At 34.0% G+C, this 23210-nt stretch overlaps 1 long non-coding RNA gene across 1 annotated transcript; it reads right to left on the bottom strand.

Moving 5' to 3' along the window:
- Positions 1-7582: 7582 nt before the first annotated feature.
- LOC135157169 (uncharacterized) lies at positions 7583-17215 on the bottom strand. The gene is made up of 3 exons (XR_010296223.1): positions 16996-17215; positions 12371-12412; positions 7583-9381 (listed from the first exon to the last, which is right to left on the bottom strand). It is a non-coding gene; the product is annotated as an uncharacterized LOC135157169 (long non-coding RNA).
- Between the last annotated feature and the right edge of the window lie 5995 nt (positions 17216-23210).

Genomic DNA, 23210 nt, shown 5'->3' with positions numbered 1-23210 from the left:
ATAATTTTTCATAAAGAAAGAAACTGTCAAAACAGATCTAAAATTTGCTCATTGCTGTAGGCCTATATGGTTAAAACATTAGAATCCTTCTTAACGATATCAATACTATCTTTCAGAATCCTTAAATTCCCGATAAAAAATTATTACAATTTAGTGTCTTGTATGTATGAACGATGAAGACATGCAATAAATATACATAGGAAGCCCAGGCTACTGATTTCACATAAAATTATGAACAAGTTGCGTCTCAATGCTCAATCGTCATGTAGGCCTAAACACATTCGTTGAGGAATTGCGGTTTCAGTGACGTGTAGAATACCATGTTTTTGTACACATATATATGTTTAAAAATTTAGATGTTGTGGTTACCAGTTTTGTATTGTAGGAAATTAAAGGCCTAGATAAAGATTATGGATCCCGTAACACAAAGGTTACCGACTGATCGTACAATCAATTTTTGACAAAAATGATTGTACAATGTAGTCAATGCAATCAATCGTAAAGACATTCTTCTACCAGTTCTACAATCGGATTGCTAAGCTTTGTATGGGCCCCTGATGTTTAATACCGAGACAAGGGTTGTGTAATTGGGACGAGAACTGGTGTCTGTGGCAATGTTATAAACGAATTTTCCACACATGTCATTCCACAGCAGGATGTTTAGTTAATTGTTAAATCTATATTATGAAAAGACAATGCAATGTATGCGTGCCAATGATTCCACAGTGATGCGTAAATTGTGTGCACTGTATTTCCACACAATTTGTCAAAATGGTGCGAAGGTAATTTATAAATAGGCCAAATGCAAATATTCATAATCTACATTATTCTGGGGTAAGTTTAAATTTATGCAGGAAAAAAAAATAGCCGGTAATTTGGAAACATCCCTGCTGGAAAGTGTATTAATAGTGTGTTCACCGTGTACTCACAGTGTATTCATAGTGTGTTTACAGTGTATTCATAGTGTATTCACAATTTGTTCACAGTGTATTTACAGTGTGTTTGCAGTGTACTCACAGTGTGTCCAGTGTGTTCACAGTGTATCCAGTGTATTCACAGTGTGTTCAGTGTATTCACAGTGTGCTCACAATTTGTTTGCAGTGTCTTCACATTGTGTTCACAGTGTGTTCAAAGCATAATCACAGGGTGTTTGATGTGTATTCATAGTGTGTCCACAGTGTATTCACAGTGTCTTCAGTGTGTTCACATTGTGTTCACAGTGTATTCAGTGTTCACAGTGTATTCACAATGCATTCACAGTGTATTCACAGTGTGTTCTCTGTGTGTTCTCAGTGTGTCCACAGTGTGTTTGCAGTGTGTTCACAGTGTGATCACAGTGTTTTCACTACTACTACAGTTTTATGTTTTTTTTTTCATATTTCAAATTCTTGTTACTATTGTCTTTTTTGGGCCATCTACAAGCAATTTGCTTTTTTAAGGTCTTTGCCATATTTTTTGTATTTTTTAATCACATATTATGTACACTGAAGGATTTCTATTGCATATTATGTACACTGTATGATTTGTATATTGATATTTTTATGGTTGAATAAACTGAAATTGAAAATTGAAGCAGTGTGTTCCCGGTGTATTCAACGTGTGTTAACAATATATTCAAAGTGTATTCACAGTGTACTCTCAGTGTGTTCACCGTGTGTTCAAGAAGTGGAACAGAATGTGAAATCATTTTGATATTTTTAATTTGAGCATCTTCGCATTGTGAATAACATCTTCATAGTAAATGAATACATACATGTACATTGTAAATACTCTGTATGGCACTGTGTTGTTTGCAGCAAGGATTACTGTGGCAATTTTCCAAGAAGGGAATTTTAACAAAGTAAAAATGAATATGAACAATATATAAACTGCGGTATGTTATTGTCATGAAAACCCATTGCCCATTCGCATAATTTAACTGTGGCAAATTATCACAATGCACACCAATGGCCCCCCAAAGTAAGGCAAATTCTCAAACTCTATTCCACAGTGTGTCTTAAATAAATATGTTTAAAAATCTAGGTGAAAGTTATTTCACACTGTGGATACCTCTACAATGGGAGTGACCACAGTGTGTTTACATGTGAGATGTGATTCATACTGAAGTGTGCAGTGTGGTCCACACTGTGTTAATGCTCAAATTAAACAGTGTGAAGAAAATTTCAAAAAGTGGTCAACTCTAGAGTGTGCTACAACAATTATGATCTTTAGTTCTACTGTATATTCACCCCCCACAAAAAAAGATCAATAATAAAAATAATAGGAATTTGTATAGTCCCATCTATCTAGAAACAATCTATTCTGAGGCGCATTGTTATTATTACCCCGGCTTTAGCTCGAGCTGCCTTTCAGCGCTCGTGCATGCAAGGAATTAATCCTGCCGGGTACCCATTCACCTCACCTGGGTCGAGTGCAGCACTGTGTGGATAAATTTCTTGCTGATGGAAACACGCCATGACTAGGATTAGAACCCACGACCCTGTTTGAAAGGCGAGAGCCAGAACCAGTAGACCATGACACGCCCACAATAATTAATAATAATAAAATGTTTTAAAAATGATTGTGGTTACCTTAAGGCGACCGCACACCTAACGATTGGTCTGCGACCCGATTTCAGAATGAAATGTAGTAGAATTTGATGCTAACATTGAGACTTGGAATATCTTACTGTGTAATGTTCTAAATCATCGTACGAATACCTATGTTCAAATCTGTGACTATGCTATCATCCTTCTTTGAATAAAAGCGAATTTACTATCTAGTCGTAATGACGTCATATCAGTCGTACGATTGGCTACGATTTGAAACTAATTTGGCCTTTACTCCGAAATAAAGGCTTGTAATCTTTCAAAATTGTTATATTAGTATTCTTTCAATTAATTTAAACCTCAAATAAAATGATATGTTCCATTCACATCTTCAGAAAATGAGCAAAATGCGATTTGTTCCAAAATCGGATCGCGAACAGTAGTAAGGTGTGCGGTGGCCTTTATGGGTACATCAAATCACAAGAAAAATGGGGTGAACAATTTATATACCATGAACAGAATGTATATATAGTATTCAAAATTTGGTAAAACTACACATAGTATGATCTAAAATGAATGCTAACAAGTTTATTCAAAAGGGACCCTACCCCCTAAAACATCCAAATAATATATACACATAATCCTTTCTTCCTATGCCTATACCAGTTAATTTTCAAATGACAATTCCAGAAAATACAAGAGATCAAGATGCTAATGATGTGTTTAAAGTACTCAAAGAAATTGGTTAAAACTGATTTGATTTTTTTTTAATCTGAGCTTCAAGGTCATGTATATGACCTTCATGTATGTCACATATACATGATGTAAAAATGAAACCCTGAAAGAAAACATTTATTATACACAAAAAATATTACTTAGTGCTTCAAAAAAGTGAAATATAAATTGACCAGAAACATCCATATTCTATTCCATATACACTAGCCAACATGAGTTATCAATCTCCCCAGAACAATAATCAAAATATGATTTTTTTTTCAGTCACAGATATCTTGAAGGTGTATGCACAGTTGTTGCTGTTTTATTTTGGTTTTGGGGGCCTTCCTGTGTGTTATTATCCATATGAACAATATCAAATAAGACCACACATCAAAGTTCAGATTTTTAAATAAGACATGTTCAATGTATGTTTTTAGCTACAATGTGAAAGAATAGTTTTTCCCTGTACATTGATAACACATTGGGGCAAAAAGGTATAAATCACACATCAAAACAGTTTTAGAAACTAAATAATCATCTAAATGAAAGTAAAAGGAATATAAATACTGCCAGTTTTATGGTTACTGTATCAAAATAACAAGGAAACAAATTAAGTGTAATTTGCATCCTGATATTTCACATTACCTAAATATTTGTCAAGTAATTTTCTGAGAATAAAAAAAACATAATATCAAAAGAATTCACAAGTTTGAGTTTCCCTTTAAGCCTGGTCCCACTGGCCGACGGATACAGCGGACAAGCAAAATTTTGGGGTGACTCCATCCGTTTTCATCTGCTCAAGACAATGGACAAAATGGGCAAACAATGAAATCACAGAGCTCGATGGATAGAGCACATGAAACACGTATGCAAAGAGTACACAACAGATACATAACGTTTTCCAACGGATGGCAACATTCTTATCCTCTCTGCATCCGTAAGTGCAGTTGGACCAAGCCTTCAAAGGACAAGTCCACCCCAACAAAAAGTTGATTTGAATAAAAAGAGAAAAATCCAACAAGCATAACACTGGAAATTTCATCAAAATCGGATGTAAAATAAAAAAATTATGACATTTCAAAGTTTCGCTTAATATTTCACAAAACAGTTATATGCACATCCTGGCTGGTATGCAAATGAAGAGACTATGACATCATCCACTCACTATTTCTTTTGTATTTTATTATATGAAATATTCTAATTTTCTCCTCATCATCAAGTGATACAACGATTATTCTTCCCTGAACATGTGAAATTAGCATTGTTTAATACTATATGGTTCAGTAAAGTTGGTCCTTATTGTCAAATCTGTAAAAATGAAATATTGTATCATTCAAACAATAAAAAACAAAAGAAATAGTGAGTGATAGACATCATTGACTGACTCACCTACATGTAGTTGTGCATATCTCTGTTTTGTGAACAAATAAGCGAAACTTTAAAATTTCATTACTTTCTTATTTCACATCCGATTTTGTTGAAATTTTCAGCACTATGCTAGTTTGATTTTTCTCTATTTATTCAAATCAGCATTTTCCTGGGGTGGACTTGACCTTTAATGCAAGCATTAATACATAACAGAGAATTTTGTATAAGGCCACCAACACACTCAAACACCAAAACCCATCAAGCACACACAGCACCCACAAACATATCTCCCATACACCACAGCTGGAATGAAACGGTGTTAAACTGTGTTTTCAGTGTAATCACATAGAGGTCCATGTGACGATGTGTTTCGCCCTGCTTAAAAGTGCTCAAAATTAACAACTTCAACTAACTGTAAAATGTGAGCGTTCACGGTGTGTTTATAATTGTATAGTTGACTGCATGAAGATGCGATACACACTGCTACAATGCTCAAAGTTTAACAGTGTGAATATAATTTCACATTGTAGCCACTTCTCTCTAAATGCAAGACTCCCTAGTCACACTCCTCATGGAGTGAGATGAGGACCAGTCATTTTGGAGTGGGATTTACTTCTTTTGAGAGTGCATTATAGCTCCTTCAATGGAGTGAAGATGTCTAAAATATATACACTGTTCACTCCACAAGGAGCTATACACACTCTCAAAAATGTAAGTCCAGCTCCAAGACCAGATTATAGCTCGTTTGCATTCAGAGTATACAGTCTGAGTATATGCACATTGTTTTCACACAGTGGAATACATGTATGTGAAGATGTCATTCAGACTGTTAAAATGCCCAACTTTAACAATGTCAAGGTGATATCACGTCTGTGGACACCTCTGCAGTGTAAGTATTCACAGTGTGTTCACGAAATGGACTTTGTGGAGATGTCATTCACACTGTGGACACCTCTGCAGTGTACATATTCAGTGTTTTCACAAAGTGGACTGTGTGAATATGTCATTCACACTGTTAAAATGCCCAACTTTAACAATGTGAAGGGGATCTCACACTGTGGACACCTCTGCAGTGTAAGTATACACAGTATTTTCACAAACTGGACTATGTGAAGATGTCATTCACACTATTAAAATGCCCAACTTTAACAGAGTGATGGTGATATCACATCTGTGGACACCTCTGCAGTGTAAGTATTCACAGTGTGTTCACGAAGTGGACTGTGGGGAGATGTCATTCACACTGTTAAAATGCCCAACTTTAACAACGTGAAGGTGATTTCACACTGTGGACACCTCTGCAGTGTAAGTATTCACAGTGTGTTCATGAAGTGGACTATGTGGAGATGTCATTCACACTGTTAAAATGCCCAACTCTAACAACGTGAAGGTTATTTCACACTGTGGACACCTCTGCAGTGTAAGTATTCACAATGTGTTCATATACAGCACTGTGGCTTGTATTCTGAAGTCAGGTTGAACTCTGTGATAAAATTATGTAAAGCCAAAAATGTCAAAATTTTCCTTCCATTGTATGTTTCTTATGTTTACTGTGCTCTGTTCTAACTTGAGTCAAGTATGATTTCAGAGAAAAAGGATTTGAATAGATTAAAACTATACTGTTAGAGATTTGTGCCACTCTTGGCTATCCTTAGTTAGAGTTTGAATTAAATCTGACTTCGGAATACGGGCTTATGTGAAGTGTAATTCACACTGTTAAAATGCCCAACTTAAACAATGTGAAGGGGATTTCACATTGTGGACACCTCTGCAGTGTAAGTATTCACAGTGTGTTTACATACAAGACTATGTGAAGATGTTATTCACGCTGTTAAAATATGCTCAAATTGAAGTGTGAATATAATTTCACACTGTGGACACCTCTACAGTGTGAAATTTCACAGTGTGTTCACATGGTGGACTATTTGTTATTCACATTGTCAAAATCATCTTCACCCCACATTCAACAGGGTGAAGACAATTTACATGTACTACACACCTGGTTGGTGTTTCACAAAGATTTAAGTATGACTTAAATCGCACTTAAATGCCGACGTGTATCTGAAATGCAACACGCAATCTAATTGATCAATACGCAGTAGTGTGCGTCCTCTTTGCATGATCTTACCGATGCTGTAATGCCTTTTATACCACATGCAACTAGGCATTTAAGTGCGACTCTAAGTCATACTCAAATCTTTGTGAAACACCCAATGAACACGATGTACACTGTAGGACACCTTGAACAAATTGTCATTATACTGTGCGACACTATGTGGTTTTTGTTTACAGCATGGACACTCGTATTACAGATACACTGCTAACACAATCATAAGAAAGCAATTGTATTTTTTTTCCAATACATAGTCAAGATGAACCCCTTTAAATACACACCATGAGGAACAGGGCCCTTGGTGGATTGCTAATGCTTGAGCTGTGTTATTTATGGTTGCAGTACAGAGCAATCCAAGCATAATGCGCAATCATTTTGAATAATATGGGATATTATTGTACAGCTTTCCTACACCCAACACCAACAGCGTTCACATGATTGTAATTCGTCTGAAAAACAACTCTGAGTCAGTATTTTTCCAGATGATTTGTTGACTGAATGAGCATTCATATACACAAATGCATTGTTGGCAATGTATGTGACAAACAAGGAATGACGTTCACAGAAATATGATCAATGAATTCAAATGCTTATGATGTTGAAGCTTGCTGAAAATGCGGCATTTCAATCCTTGAAAAGAAAAAAATATCAGTACCTTAAAGAAAGATACATGTACATATAGCCCTACTGTTGTGAGCAAAGAGAGACAGAGGAGGGAGAGGGGTAGGGTACTAGACATTTTGGGAAAATGCTATGTTTATAATATAACTGTTCTTTGCTGGAAAATATAAACAATTGTAACGATATCGCTGTCACAAAATGTAATCAAGACATTAAATTTACCAAAATGCAATTAGAAATTGAAGCTCATAATTGTAATTTCAATATCACTATAACTGCATTGCATTATCAAGATTGGCTGTCAAAACACATTTAATATCAAACCCATAAAACAGAGAAAAACAGTAACTATTTTTTAAAAGGGGGGAATAAATTCCAAGGGAAGACAAAAAAACATTAAAGCAATAGAATTTCTAAAGAAATCAGACAAATAATAAAGTAATAAATTGTTAAAAAATTGTAAAAAGTTGTAATTTAATCTCCATACATCTATGGATATTAAATAGCTGCATATTATAGGCGTTGTCATTGTGATGTTAAAAAGTATGGTGTGCTCCACCATTTATGGTCGGCATGGAATGATAGAGATATCGATTTGTCTTTTTTCAAAAGTTTTTATAAGAATCTTTTTTCTTTTATGAGGACATATGATGATATGGTGTCAGTGTTAAATTGATTAATGTTTCCAAGTAAAGGTGTGGAAATTAAACACAAATTTCTAATGAAAAAATAGGAGTGTTGTCCTTTTTCATTACTTGTCCAATTTTTATCAAAATTTAACAAATACATTATTCTTCTTTTTATTTTTCTACTTTCACTTAATCATTCGGACATTTGTTTTGGATATGTCAGTATTTTCAAACATTTTAGTATTGAAAAGTATTTTACGTGTGTATTTCAAAAGACTTAAATTTGTATATCAACAGAAAAATATATTTATTTGAGTACTTGTGTTAAAGATAAGAATGTTTGTGTATCTCTTGAAGTATGACTTTGAAAAATGTCACACAATAGTTCTTTTCTTTTGCTTACTAATTGCAATCCAACTTACTCAAAAAACAGTTTATGGTATTCAAATTTTAAAACATTATCACTGCCATGTTTACTAACAAACTAGCAAATAATGCATATTGGCTTTTCAAGAAGGGAATAAAAACAACAATCCTGTATTCAAGCCACTCAAACATATACCAAATGCAGATAGGCATGTATACATATAACGTCAAACAACAATATTACAAATTACAGCTCCATATACATGTACATATCATTAAATATTGGAGTAGGCTATTAAATAATTACAGTATTGTAAGGGAAAGTTCATTATTGAAAGGGCTTAAAGGGGAAGTTCACCCTGACAAAAAGTCTATTGTAAAAATAGCAGAAAAATAATTGAAAATATTGCCAAAAAATTGGGGGGGGGAAAAAGTTATTATTATTTCAATAATTTGATTGGTGACATCATATGCGAGCAACTTTGCTACATATTGTATGGTAAAAAAGATCAATGAAATGTAATTTTCTCAGAAAATTTAAAATGGTTTTGACTGTACCTTCAGTATACCGGTAGAAAAATTATTTCACACCATTCCTAAAAAGGAAACAAAAATAAATCATCACGAACCATTAAAATATTGAAATTTATGCATTTAATATTACATAACAAATTGGGCAGCTGCTGGTTTACTTCATGACATCACAAATCCAAATCTTAAAATTCTAATAACTTTCTCAATCCTTAATGGATTTTCCTCAAACCTTCACCAATGTTTGTTTTAGTAATTATTCTGCGATTTTTACAACAGATTTTTCTTCAGAGTGAACTTCCCCTTTAAGAAAGAGAGCAGATTGTTTTCAGAAACCATTCTCTCCATCCTCTTCCATCTTCTTCACGTAAAGTAAGCTTCATTAGAACGCATCTTCAATACATTCATCAATCGAGCATGCAGTCTGTTACCTGTATAGCCTTTTCATCAGGGGTTGCACATGCAGTCCATACACAATACTGTACAGTACATGTACAGAAAGTATACTCTGCAGATATAACAGACAATATTGTAATTGGATTTATAATTAACATTACTGTGAACAAATGATTGGGCCAATAACACAAATGAGGACTATCCTACTTTGGAAATTCACTGGTAATTGCCTGATGGTCTTAGAATTTGTGTTTGATAAATAAAGCTTCTGCAACTTAAATGTCATCACTGACACAAAAATAAAGCATCGCCAAAGACAATGGTTTTAGTGTGATTTGCAAAAAGCATTGCTTCCATAATAATAATAGTATTGAAATAACACTACTACTATTATTGACAACAATAACAATTATATCATTCTAATAACAGTGACATGATAATTTGAATAAGATTATGATAACAATAGCAAAAATAATTACAATAATAACAATAATGATGACAGCATTTATTAACAAATTCATGCATTCTGAATAATTTCTGCAGGTATTAACTATTAACATTGCAAGGTCGCAGGATGTACGAATCGGTTGATAGTGGAAGAGATCTGCTGCTTATATAACCACTTCCTAATCATCAAGAATAATAAAAGCAGAAAACAGTACGAGTACACTTATAAAAGGATGGCATTTAAGGCACCCTAAAAAACTGGTGGACCCGCCAGTAGTTAGTTTCGTCAATATAAAATGCATTCATCACCCATGTGGTACTGTATCCGCAATTCCTTGTTTAAGGCAATGAACACTCACTTACAATTTACATTTCTATGCCTAATAAAAGCTTGGCAAATATACAGTAATCATCATCACGGAAGCTTTTCCATTAGCTTTCATAACATATGATTTCTATTTTTGGAGTATACTGAATGATAATCAGTCAGCTAACACCTAGGCTATATTGTGGAGTTACACAGACATATGCTTCAAAACTACCTTGGATTGTGTAATAATTCATCACAACTATTACTGGTCATGAATTCATATAAGCGAATATATTATTCAGGCCATCTCTAAAAGTGAATAAGCTATGATCTTGTTGATATGCAGTTACAAAGAGGTTAAATATGAATTCATATTTTAAAGGGGGAGTGAACTGTGTGTGGTCTCTCATTGACTGTGTGTTATAAATACATTGTTTTAAAATATACGTTTTCAGATATCTACTAATACTACAGAGAAAAAAATTGACCTATAATTGTATTTGGATAGAGAAATTAAAATGTTTTGAGAGGAAAAGTACTTGTATTGCTATTTGGTAACATAATTATTGCGGTATAAATGTATTGAGAAGTTAACTAGCATGTTATCATTCAAGTGGGTCTATATTACTAGACTACACTAGCATTGTGTAGGCTTAAATAGTCTTATATAGACTGAAAAGCCTCTAAACCTAACCCAAAAAAAAAAAAAAAAATTGTGGGTCAGGAAACTGGCCAGGTATGAGTAGTTGAGGACTCGAGATGGCTCTATTGGTTCGTATATGCTTTAAAGGTAATGCTCATTGTATGAGGACAAGAGTGTATCAGTTGCTTTTGAAGTATCATCATAAACATGTATATTTATTATTCAAAAGATATTTTAGAAAGAACTGTTAGGAGCTGCATGCAGAAAAAAATTATTTTCCAATGAAAGTGTGGCTTTAGTTCTTTCAATTAACAAAAAATTAAATCAATGACCAAAAAATTGAGAATAGCATTTCACTTATGAATGTTATATCATACCTTTTCAAATTTTCTTTTCTTTCACTATACACGAAGTTAAAAAAAAATAAATTGCATTGGCTGCACATTCTAAAATTTCGATACTTTTTCAGAGAAGCACTTAAAGCGGTACCCTTGGCTGAATATAATTTCAGAGTAAAATTCACCAGGAAAAATGCTGAAAATAACATCAAAATCTGGTAACAAATTTCAAAGTAATTTAATTGTGATGTTAAGCAATATTTTGTGAAATCATAGTTATATGTATAATGTCATGAATATTCATTAGGTGGGCTGATGATGTCATGTCCCCACTTTCTTTTTCTTATGTTATTACAAGAAATAATATTTATTTGATATTTTCATACATGTGCATACATCTTCCTTTTGACAACATAAGTTGCAAAAGGGGTTATCTTACACATTAAATAAGAAATCAATCCATTTTTTTTTCATTCTTAGAGAAAAAAAATTAATATGATTTCATTATAATACAAAAAATAAGTGGGGATATGACTTCATCAGCTTGTTAAGTGCATATTCATGAAGACATGCATAACAGTTTCACCAAAATAATGGAAAACTTTGAAATATCATAACTTAAATATATTTTTTTTATTTTGATAAAATATTCAGTATTTGTAAGTCTAATTTTATTTTATCTGTTCAAATCATATTATTCTAAGCTTGGAGTACCCCCTTAATAATGGAATGTTTATCCCCCAAAAAATGACAAGTTTCTTGTCAAAAAGACTTTCATTCAAAGAAATATAATATATTTGCTTTTACAATAACCATCTATTTTAAAAACAGAAATCATATCAAGTACCCCTCTGATACAGTGCAATAAAAGTCTCTTTTATTGCATTGCATCCAGGCCTCCATAAATTTCAAGCTCCATGCTAGGTGGCGGGCTCCATGATTTCAATTGACAACTTGCTAAGACAAAAACAATGTTTTATACATACTGTACATATTTTTCAGTTCATATACATGTTTCAATAACTTAAAAAAGAGAAAAATTTGAAGTATAATAAATGTTTTAATTAAAATGATATTACATATCAAATCAAATGGAATACATGTATTATGTATGTTAATCATTATGTTGTTTGCTTATTATGTAATGTTGAAAATGATTATACATGTACATGTAGGCCTATATACTTTTGCTATTGAAATGTGGAAATCAAATCAAATCAGTATTACTAGAATAGAATGTTTTTAGAGTGCACATAAGTCTACTACAAAGCGGTTCACAAATCACAAGTCTCGCCTTAATTTCGAAATCAATAACATAAACACAGAGAAAGGTTGTTGAAAGAAAAACTTACCAAAAACTCACCTGACTTAAAATTATTCTTATAGATACATTGACTTCCTTTATCTGTCATATAAAGTAAAATGAAAACAGAATAATTATATTAATATACATAGCAACAAATAAAAATGTTTTCATCATACATTATGAAAAAAAATATGTAGGCCTAACATCCTTTCTTTAAGTAATGTTAAGGACTTTTTTTTCATTGCATCTAATGTCAAAACCATTATTAACATATATCTTTCTTTACACATTAAAACCGCTGTTTAAAATTTGTATTTAATGCTGTCTTTTATTGTGAACCTCATAGTTATCTAAACAGTTTAATCAAGTGCTTAAAATTTTAAACAACACTTACGTTCCATTTTCAATATTCAATTCTTAAAACTGTTAAACTACAGTGACTACTGCAAGGTTCATAAAGTAAACAACATTGGATAAATTTTAAACAGCATTTTTACTGTGTATTTACCAAGAAGGTGCATAAAGCACTCGTAAATGAATAAATATCAGTTAAATACAAAATGCGAGAATCACTTTCATATCGGTATCTGTTTGACAGCAGACAGTCGTTACCACTGACAACAGGCAACAAGTGGAATGCCTCTGGCCGTCTCACCTGCATCACGCGATTCAATATAGCAGCAGTGCTGATTTTGAAAACTACTATAACTCGCACAAGATGTTCAGTGATACTTGGTTACTCTTATTTCCACGTTTTATGAACTAGACCAATACACTTATAGAGATATGATGGCAATTCAACAAATACCCCCAACGTGGCCAAAGTTCTTTGACCTTACATGACCTTTGACCTTGATCATGTGACCTGAAACTCGCACAGGATGTTCAGTGATACTTGATTACTATTATGTCCAAGTTTTATGAACTAGACCAACACACTTTCAAATTTATGGCTGTAATTCAACAAATACCCCAATTTGGCCAAAGTTCATTGACCCTAAATGACCTTTGACCTTGATCATGTGACCTGAAACTTGCACAGGATGTTCAGTAATACTTGATTACTATTATGTCCAAGTTTCATGAATCAGATCCATAAACTTTCAAAGTTATGATGGTAATTCAACAGATACCCCCAATTCGGCCAAAGTTCATTGACCCTAAATGACCTTTGACCTTGGTCATGTGATGTGAAACTCATGCAGGATGTTCAGTGATACTTGATTAACCTTATGTATAAGTTTCATGAACTAGGTCCATATATTTTCTAAGTTATGATGACATTTCAAAAACTTAACCTTAGGTTAAGATTTTGATGTTGATTCCCCCAACATGGTCTAAGTTCATTGACCCTAAATGACCTTTGACCTTGGTCATGTGACATGAAACTCAGGCAGGATGTTCAGTAATACTTGATTAACCTTATGGCCAAGTTTCATGAACTAGGTCCATATACTTTCTAAGTTATGCTGTCATTTCAAAAACTTAACCTCAGGTTAAGATTTGGTGTTGACGCCGCCGCCGCCGCCGCCGTCGCCGTCGCCGTCGGAAAAGCGGCGCCTATAGTCTCACTCTGCTATGCAGGTGAGACAAAAACTGGATTGCAGAGTGCCCTTGACAATACAGTAGCAAAATTATAAATAAAAAAAACCTGAAAAAAAATTCATCAATTATAAAACCATGGCCTTTACTGGACAATTAACAAATGAGAATCCATCAAAGACCCCCCCCCCCACTCTATTTCTTCTAATTTCTCTTCTTTTGCTTTTCCTCTCTCTGCAATTTTTTTCATCTCTTGTTCTCCATCTCTGCTTCGTTTTTCACTTCTCGTTCTCTAAATTTCTTACCCCCTCATCTTTTATTCAAGATTGTCCATCTTTCTTGCATTTCCCTCCCTCTCTCTCTTTCAATCTCTGCCTCCATCCCCTAGCCTTGAAAAAGAAATCTCATCAGCCTGGGTGTGGTGTAAACCCCCCTTGCCCCTACCCTTTCTCATGCCTGAAGTCCCCCCCCCCCCCCCGTGATCCACTTCTCAAGGTGAAAAGTCCCACCTGCTACCCCTCCCCCTCTGCACTCCTCTATCTGAAACCATTACTGTGTTTACACGCTGCATCGGCTCGCAGTTCAGAACTGCGAGCCAATGCAGAATCTCCTTTTTTGTTGCGTGTAAACTTGCATCGGCTCTCGGTGCAGAATCAGCAATTTTGCACCACCAAAGTAGTAGGTTCAGAACCGTGAGCCGATGCAGAATCAGCTTTTTTCTAAATGTAAACAGAAAGCCAATTACGCATCGGCAATTGGTGCGCATTTCATTTACTTTACCATTATGACGTACTTGTAAGTGCACGGATCCAGCGTTGTCTTTATTATGACATATATTGTTGGTGCGCGGATCATTTCAGGTTTTTGCCACGCGAGCTGATTCCGCACCGCGAGCTGCGTGACAGTGTGCAAACGCGGTGCAAGATAAACCAAAAGTTGATTCTGCATCGGCTTTTGTTTCTGAACCAAAAGCCGATGCACGTGTAAACACGGTACATGTAACCTAATCATAGTAACCTTGATTAATGGTGCATAATATTTGCTTTTACTGTCATCAATATTTTCAAAACAGACATTAAAGACAAATACTTTTTTTCATAATGAATAGATTGCACACAGAAACATAATGCAATTATTACATTTAAGTACACAAATTGTTGGAAATATGAAAGTCCAATTCACTTAATTTGAAGTCTGTCTTGACCTTTCATGGGAAATGAATAGATTACTTGACGATAGAATACTCTATGAAAAGCAACATTTCGAATCCCTGTATATCTTTAGGCTTCAGACAATATGAGATCACAAACATTCTTTAAAAAAAAAACAGTTTGTGAATTTCTCACATATTTTTCATATTGTGACATCACTATAGCAAGCTGCTCTCTATAGACCTATAGCATAAATTCCATAAATTATTATTTCTTACTGCTTTATGGTGAAATCATCTGGCCAATTCAGGGCATAATCATTTATAACATGAAGTTCACTCCATGGTTATAAATTGAATTAAAATAGTTGTACTTCATGGAAATACAGAATTATATGTGAGAACAGCACGAATGTTCACTTCCATCTCATTCATTTATTCTTTCTGCAACTTTTCTTATACAAATTAACAAAGAAACTACATACATGTAGTACATAACAAAATATTAAACGATCCAATCAATGAACTAAGTTGTCTTTTCTCTAACATAATGATTTAAGAAGGTTTGCAGGGGTTGCCTCTATAATAGCTTGACTGCGTTGCAACTCCTTAGGTGTAATGTCATGTTGAAAATTAGGGCTTAAATTGACTCTTATCCCAATCATGAACATTTAGTAGAATTTGGCATTTTTGGCAACTTTCATAAATAAAGGCCTATACCCTCCTTTCACCTGGAACTTTCTTTAAAGGTCAAGTCCACCCCATAAAAATGTCGATTTGAATCAATAGAGAAAAATCAGACAACCACAATGCTGAAAATTTCATCAAAATCGGATGTAAAATAAGAAAGTTATGACATTTCAAAGTTTCGCTTATTTTTAACAAAATAGTTATGAACAAGCCAGTTACATCTAAATGAGAGAGTCGATGATGTCACTCACTCACTATTTCTTTTGTTTTTTATTGTTTGAATTATGCAATATTTCAATTTTTACGAATTTGACGATTAGGACCTCCTTGCCTGAAGCACAAAATGTTAAAATAATGGAATTCCACGTGTTCAGGGAGGAATGAAACTTCATTTCACATGACAATGACGAGAAAATCAAAATATTTCATATATCATATAATAGAATACAAAAGAAATAGTGAGTGAGTGATTTCATCAGCTCCCTCATTTGCATACCGACCGAGATGTGCATATAACTGTTTTGTGAAATGAAGCGAAAATTCAAAATGTCATAACTTTCTTATTTTACATCCGATTTTGATGAAATTTTCAGTGTTATGCTTGTTGAATTTTTCTCTTTTTATTCAAATCAATTTTTTGTTGGGGTGGACTTGTCCTTTAAGTATAGACTCTACATGGAAATTCTTATTGCATTCATGCAGGAACTAAGGGGGGGGGGGGGTTGCTAAGAGTGTTGTTCTAAATAGTGGTGTATTTAACAGAGCATTTTGACCCAGAATAAAAAATCTGCTTTTTCAACTGCAAAAAAAAGAATTATTGAAACTAGAAAAAAAAATGCTTGCCTTGACCCCTTAACCTTACCGATATCAAATATATGGGCTGTGGTAGTGAAAAAATACCTTTCACAATGTGCATTGACTTTGATCAACATTCATGTCATCAAGTTTATTAGGGGGATTCCCTATGCTTTATAGGCCATTTAAGTTGTAGTAGTTTCATAGAGCTAAACAAAAGAGGAACAACTGAGCAAGAAATAAACAAAACAAAAAGAAAACAAGAAAATACATAACTTAGATAACATCTGGAGGAATAATATGTACAATTTACTCTGATGCATGGACCTCCTTCTAGAAACATTGTTGTGACAGTAGTAGGTCCATGGTAGTATTATTGATACCTGCGATGATTGGCATTTTCATTTACTGACTGCAGTAAAAATGACCTGATGTTAGTTTTAGCTAAATTTGTTTTATATATCTATACCAACAGCAATAGCATGTTGCTTTCCAGAGAACTTACACATCAACTCTGAAATAATGGATGTCATTTCATATATTCTTCGCCAGATGCTCAATCACTTAGCATATTAGAATTATGATGATAGAGTTGCACATCTTTAGATACTACACTCTTCCCACATCACCCCTCAAGTGGGCAATTGATGGAACAGCCACATCTCACCCTTACTTGATAGTCTATTTCAGACCCTTTTATGTGAATGTGGGAGTTGCTGGCTTGCCTGGGCATTTGATAGAAAAAATAACAGAAACAACTGCAATAATAATCATACTAACAGCAATGATAATAATAATATCAATAATACAAATGAATAGACCCTATTAAAATAAGCCATTATAATAACAACAACAACAATAATACTAATAATATAAATAACAATATAATGATAACAATAATCAAATATCTACCAACAGTGGCGTACATAGGATTTTTCACAGGGGGGGGGGGGGGCAAAACCGTCCGCCAAAAAATTTGACAAGCAAAAAAAAAAAAAGGTCTTCAATCACAAATGAAGGATTTCTTACCAGAAAAAAAATTGACAAGCAAAAAAAAAAAAAAAAAAAAGGTCTCCAATCACAAATAAAGGATTTCGTACCAGAAAAAAGTTTGACAAGCAAAAAAAGCTAGTGTCTACCAATAATCATCAATCATAATCAATATAGATATATTAAAAGTGATAACAATTCATTACTAATAAAATCAGCCAGAAACAAAGACCTAATGCTGAAGAAAATTGAAAATTGGAGGATGTCCCTCACTTATGTTGACGGAAGAGTGTGTATTTCATGTGCTAAGATTTGAAATACAAAATCAGTATATTTTTTATTCTTATTTTGCTATTTTTATTCAGCATCAAAACAAGGAATGTCAATTTCATAAGACAAAGGATTAATTCCACAAGGGGCCTTGGAGATCCAGTTTATAATCGAATAGAGGCAATAGAGACAAGGGGTCTTTAGTTGCAGACTAGCATGGTCTTTTTGAGAAGTAATAGGGAAGATGACCATCGAAGAAGGAAACCAAAATGTCTACACTCTGTTCCTTTGTCTTGTTTCCCTATCTTCCGCAATAAATAAGAAAAAAGGGTTTAATATGCCATAACGAGACTTGCATAATAAATTATTAGTAAATTTCATTAGCAAGATTCACCTTTTACAGTCTGAATTCACAGTAACAGCTGTATGGGGCTTTCAGTACAGTTGCAAGAAGTTTTCTGCATCATAAGAAACTTATATATGCATGGCTAAACGCATGCAAGCAATGCACAGTCCTTTTTTAACTTCTTTAGCCAATTGTACATCATTGTACAGTATGGGTGTGTTCAATGTAGGTTTCAAAATTTAAACAGCAACATGAATCCTGATTGAAAACGTGATTATACAAAACGCAGATATAATGAGAAACGAAGGGTGTGTTCAATATGTCCTTGATTCCAGGTCATAAAATTAAACGTCTTTCAAATCACAATTCAGAGGAAAATTTAAACGCCGAAAGAGATGCGTTTGTCAACGCGATCACCTCAGATTTTACGACCTTCAGCATCGCGAATGCGACATTGAACAAGATTGAGTTTTGAAACGTTGTTAAATTTGCTCTCGCAGTGGAAGCCTACACAAGCAGGTCAGATCGAAGTAGGTGCCAGAATTGACCTTTCTTGTGAAACTGCACACTAAAACTGCGCTATTAACGGGAAATTTAAAGACGATCGACAAATAATCAGCTTTATATTTTCGACACTGTTCAACAGTGCACCAATGATAGTGTTTGTGTTCTGTGTTTTGTAATTGAGTTTTCAATCATGATTCATGTTGCTGTTTAAATTTGAAACTCGACACTGAATACACCCTAAATTGTAGAAAAGCATTTTGAATCCTGATAGAGCTAGCCTGCTGAAAGAAAATGAAATATAAATTTAAAAAATGAAGCTATGTCTGTAGTAATGGCAAGGACATTATTCGATTTCAATGAATATTTCATTTCAATACATGTATCTTTTACCAAGTCTTACAAATTGCAATATTGCTTTCAATGAATTGTAATGCTTTGTTATTTGTATTTTTGTCCAACAAACTAGACTTCTCTGAACGATGATTGTCATCTACACCTTAGACCTGGAGAGCTATTCATAAAGAATAAATTATTTTTGCTGATGATTATAAGCTACTGAAAATCTTTGTATCTAATTGGTTAAGAGCTGAATCAGTGATTTATCAACAAAATTTAAACAATGACTAAAACTTCATGAATGCTCCGCTGTCAATATACATGTAGGTAACACCATGGACCTATGGTAGCAAAAGTCTGTAGCCAGAGGGGTTCAATTGAACCCCCTAAAATTTCCATACGCATTAAAAAAATAGGAGAGGAAAAGGAGGAAAAAAGGAAAGAGAAAGACAGAGAAGAAACCCCCTAATTGCCAACCCTTGGCTACAAGGACAGCAGATCCAGGTTGCTCCCCCCCCCCCTCAGAAATTTTGAAAACTTACATTTTTTACTGAAAATTTTCACAAAATTCACATAAAGTGTGCACCAACTCCTTCAATTTCACTTAACAAAATGCTAAAAACGCCCCCAACGACAAGCTTGGTCGCTTCGCTCCCTTGCTTTCGAGTTTTTTTTTCGAAGAAGTTTACGCATGCTGCCCCCCTCCCCAGCGAAAAATTTCTGCGTACGGCCATGTCCAGGTGGGCCTACAGCCACGGTCAACCATTTTTTCCCTAATTTTTACTGGGCCACATCACGGCCTCCTCGACTTTTCTAAATCCTGAACCATATATTGGGTTAATGTGAATTAATTTGCATATAATAAGCTTAATTTATTTGTCAAGATTTTTATTTATTAATTTCTAGCACAATCAGTTGACTCTTGAAAATGACCATTATTTATAGTGTAAATGAGTGCATAACTTTTTTTTTTAATTTCTTTTCTTCAAATTTGTATCCCAGGAATTAATTTTGTAGCCATAGAGGAATAGGCCTCCAGTATGAACACTTTAAGTGTTTTATATTTGTCCTGGATGCTGATAATCACATATTGATGAATCCAAAGAAAAATGCATGTGTTTAAAAAGTTGGTACATCCCATAGCCATGTAAGATGCCATTTCTGAGTAAAAACAATTGATTTTTACACTCTAATTTGACCCAAAAAAAAAACATAGGCAAATGATACCTCCAGGGTACAGTTGAAAGGTATAAACTTTATATAACCTCATTCATGAAATATCAATCAATCAAGGTCATCAAGTATTGATTTTTCTTTTTTCTAGGAAAAATAGTCACCTCTCAGCCATTTGAAAGGAATTAATTCACCTATACAATTCTTGTTTCATAGATTTGTAACTTATTATAATATAAGATCTAGCCTATATATAGACCAAGTAAATGTACGCATGAAAATGCTATCTTTGGGCTGTGGCCTACATTAAAAGATATTACATGCATAAACAGAACAGTCATCTGAAATTTCAGTAATAAAAATCATTAATACACAAAACTCAGACTGTAAAGCTATAAGCATATACACTGCAATAAAACTAATACAGTTCTTCATGAAGTATATACACCATTAAAATCATTCTATACACAGCCAGGGAAGGTGTAAGGGACCGTCTCAAAAAAGCAAGTCAATCCTTGCAAATATATTGTGTACATACAGGTATATGTAAACATAAATTTTGCACTGTCATAATGAAAGTAGATTTATTTACTGATAAAATGTAAATGAAACATCAATTTTGTATTTCCACTCCTGCTTTTTGTTATGAAATCTTTAATTCAGAAACCTTTATTGATTGCTGTAGTCCACAGAGGCCTAATTCAGGATGCTTAACTTCCAAAATGATTTTAATGATCTGTATAATAGTAGCCTAATGTAGAAAATAATTGCATAAGTTATAACCATTTGGTTTTAGTTAACTTTTCATCGCAAATACTACATGCACTCATTGAAATGTGCAAGATTAAAAATGTTGGTATTAGTAAGCCAATCTCTGCACTCGTGATCTGTTAACATGCTGCATGCCCTTTGAATTTACTGTACCAGCAATGTATATAAATGTAATTTATCTAATGACATCAGAAGTGCACCATCGTTAAATTGCTTTAAGACAAAACTTAAGAAAAAACATACGTCCAGTCTTTAGATTGAGTGATTTGCTTAGTTTCAGTGTGGGATGATTTGTTTGACAATTAAAAATTAACTGTTTCATTTGATATAATGCTGATAAAGTTACCGTTTTTTTTTTTTCCCCCCGTTATGTTTTTCCCCTTTGTTATGTACTTTACTTTGTAAGTTTGTATAGAGGTTTTTTAAGTATTTCTTTACTTTCACAAGCTTTGCTTACTGTTGCTTCCTCCATTGTGTTGTATTTGAGCTTTCACATTTGGAAATTAATGTTGAATTGAATAGATGTTTTTTCTGCAAAATTGCACAAGTAGCACTGCAGTACATACATGTATCAGGCCAAAAAAAAAAAAAAATCATTATACACACTACATATGTACTGTATGTTGCTCAACTACGTATGAGGTAGATTAACTCTTTGCACGCTGAATTAATTCTGGGGGAATAATAATGACAATTGATTCAAGATTTCCATATTGCAACATTGATATTTATTATTGTTATAGATGTTATCCAAGAACTATTGCCTTTTATAAGCTTACCTAATTTGAAGGTAGGGGAGAAAACTAATTATTACGATGGTTGAATTCAATTGTACGAATGTGCAAGATTGCAACATCAGCGCAAAAAAGGGTTAAAAGTGATTAATTGGATCTAAAATCCAATGAATATTAAAGTAGCATTTTGAATATACATGTATGCAATATGGGTGTAAAAAAATATTCAATTTAGTAATTGCTGAACAACAGCTATTTCATAATTTCTACTAAAAATTGTAAATGGGGTCGACACTAATTACATAAAATCCTTGAAACTATAGACACCATGCTTTTCAGTTGCATTCACTGTAAAGATAGATTAAATTCATGCATTCATGCATTAACTGTTTTCTATACGATGAACAATGTGAGTGTGCATATAAAGAAAACATTGCAAATGAACGATGTCGTAAGAAGGGACGGGATCGTGTGGTAACCTGTAAGATATGATAGTCTTTATAATAATAATAATAATTAGAAGAAAAAAAAACAAAGAAAGAAGGAGAGGAACGATTTTAAAGGACACGTCGAAGAAAAGAAAGAAAATAATAGTTGGCCTAAAACGAGTTGGCGGTAATAGTCAAATATGACTGGTCGCCATTAATTTCCAACAAACAACGAACAATACCCTACATGTGGCTGGAACAGAATTGAAAGTTTGATAAACACTCAAACCGGTTTTTAAAAAAAAAACCAAAGAGACATAAAAAGTTGTCTGTACAGGTAAAGGGGGCACGGAACAGTTTTGAAAGTGGGGGGGGGGCGGCTTAGCAAAAAGTGGGGGTCTTCCATGCAAAAAATTGTCATATTTAGTTTTTGTACGCAGTTTTGGAAAAAAGTGGTGGGGGATGCTCTCCTTGATCCCCCCAGTTCCGCGGCCCCTGAGGTGGCCCTTGTAAAAAAGTACTGCGATTACCGCGGTACTACTGCGGTACTACCACAGTACTACTGCGGTACAATTGAAGTACTTGTAGTACCGCGGTACTACCGCGGTACTACCGTGGTACTTATGCAGTAGTACCGCAGTACAATTGAAGTACTTGTAGAACCGTGGTACTATCGTGGTACTACCGTTGTACTTATGCAGTAGTACCGCAGTACAATTGAAGTACTTGTAGAACCGTGGTACTATCGTGGTACTACCGTGGTACTTCCGTGGTACTTATGCAGTAGTACCGCAGTACAATTGAAGTACTTGTAGAACCGTGGTACTATCGTGGTACTACCGTGGTACTCTTGCAATAGTACCGCGGTACAATTGAAGTACTTGTAGAACCGTGGTACTATCGTGGTACTACCGTGGTACTACCGTGGTACTCCTAATCACTAAATATGGCTCAGAATATGCTTATTATCTGTATCAACATCCATTTTTACTAAATAAACTGGTTTTTAACATTACAAATTGTGATAGCCAACAAATTCCTCATGTATTTCTTGGTTTTTAATTTCTTATGTATTTGTTTGATATTATATTTTTTTTGTTTTTCTTTTTATGGAAAAAATATTGAACATTATTCAAGAACTTTTAGCCCCAAATCAAATGATTGC

The sequence above is a fragment of the Lytechinus pictus genome, chromosome 17 (genome assembly GCF_037042905.1).
Source record: "Lytechinus pictus isolate F3 Inbred chromosome 17, Lp3.0, whole genome shotgun sequence".
In the NCBI taxonomy this organism is placed as follows: domain Eukaryota; kingdom Metazoa; phylum Echinodermata; class Echinoidea; order Temnopleuroida; family Toxopneustidae; genus Lytechinus; species Lytechinus pictus.
Note: the sequence above shows the minus strand (reverse complement) of the source record. Positions and strands in the feature narration are given on the sequence as shown.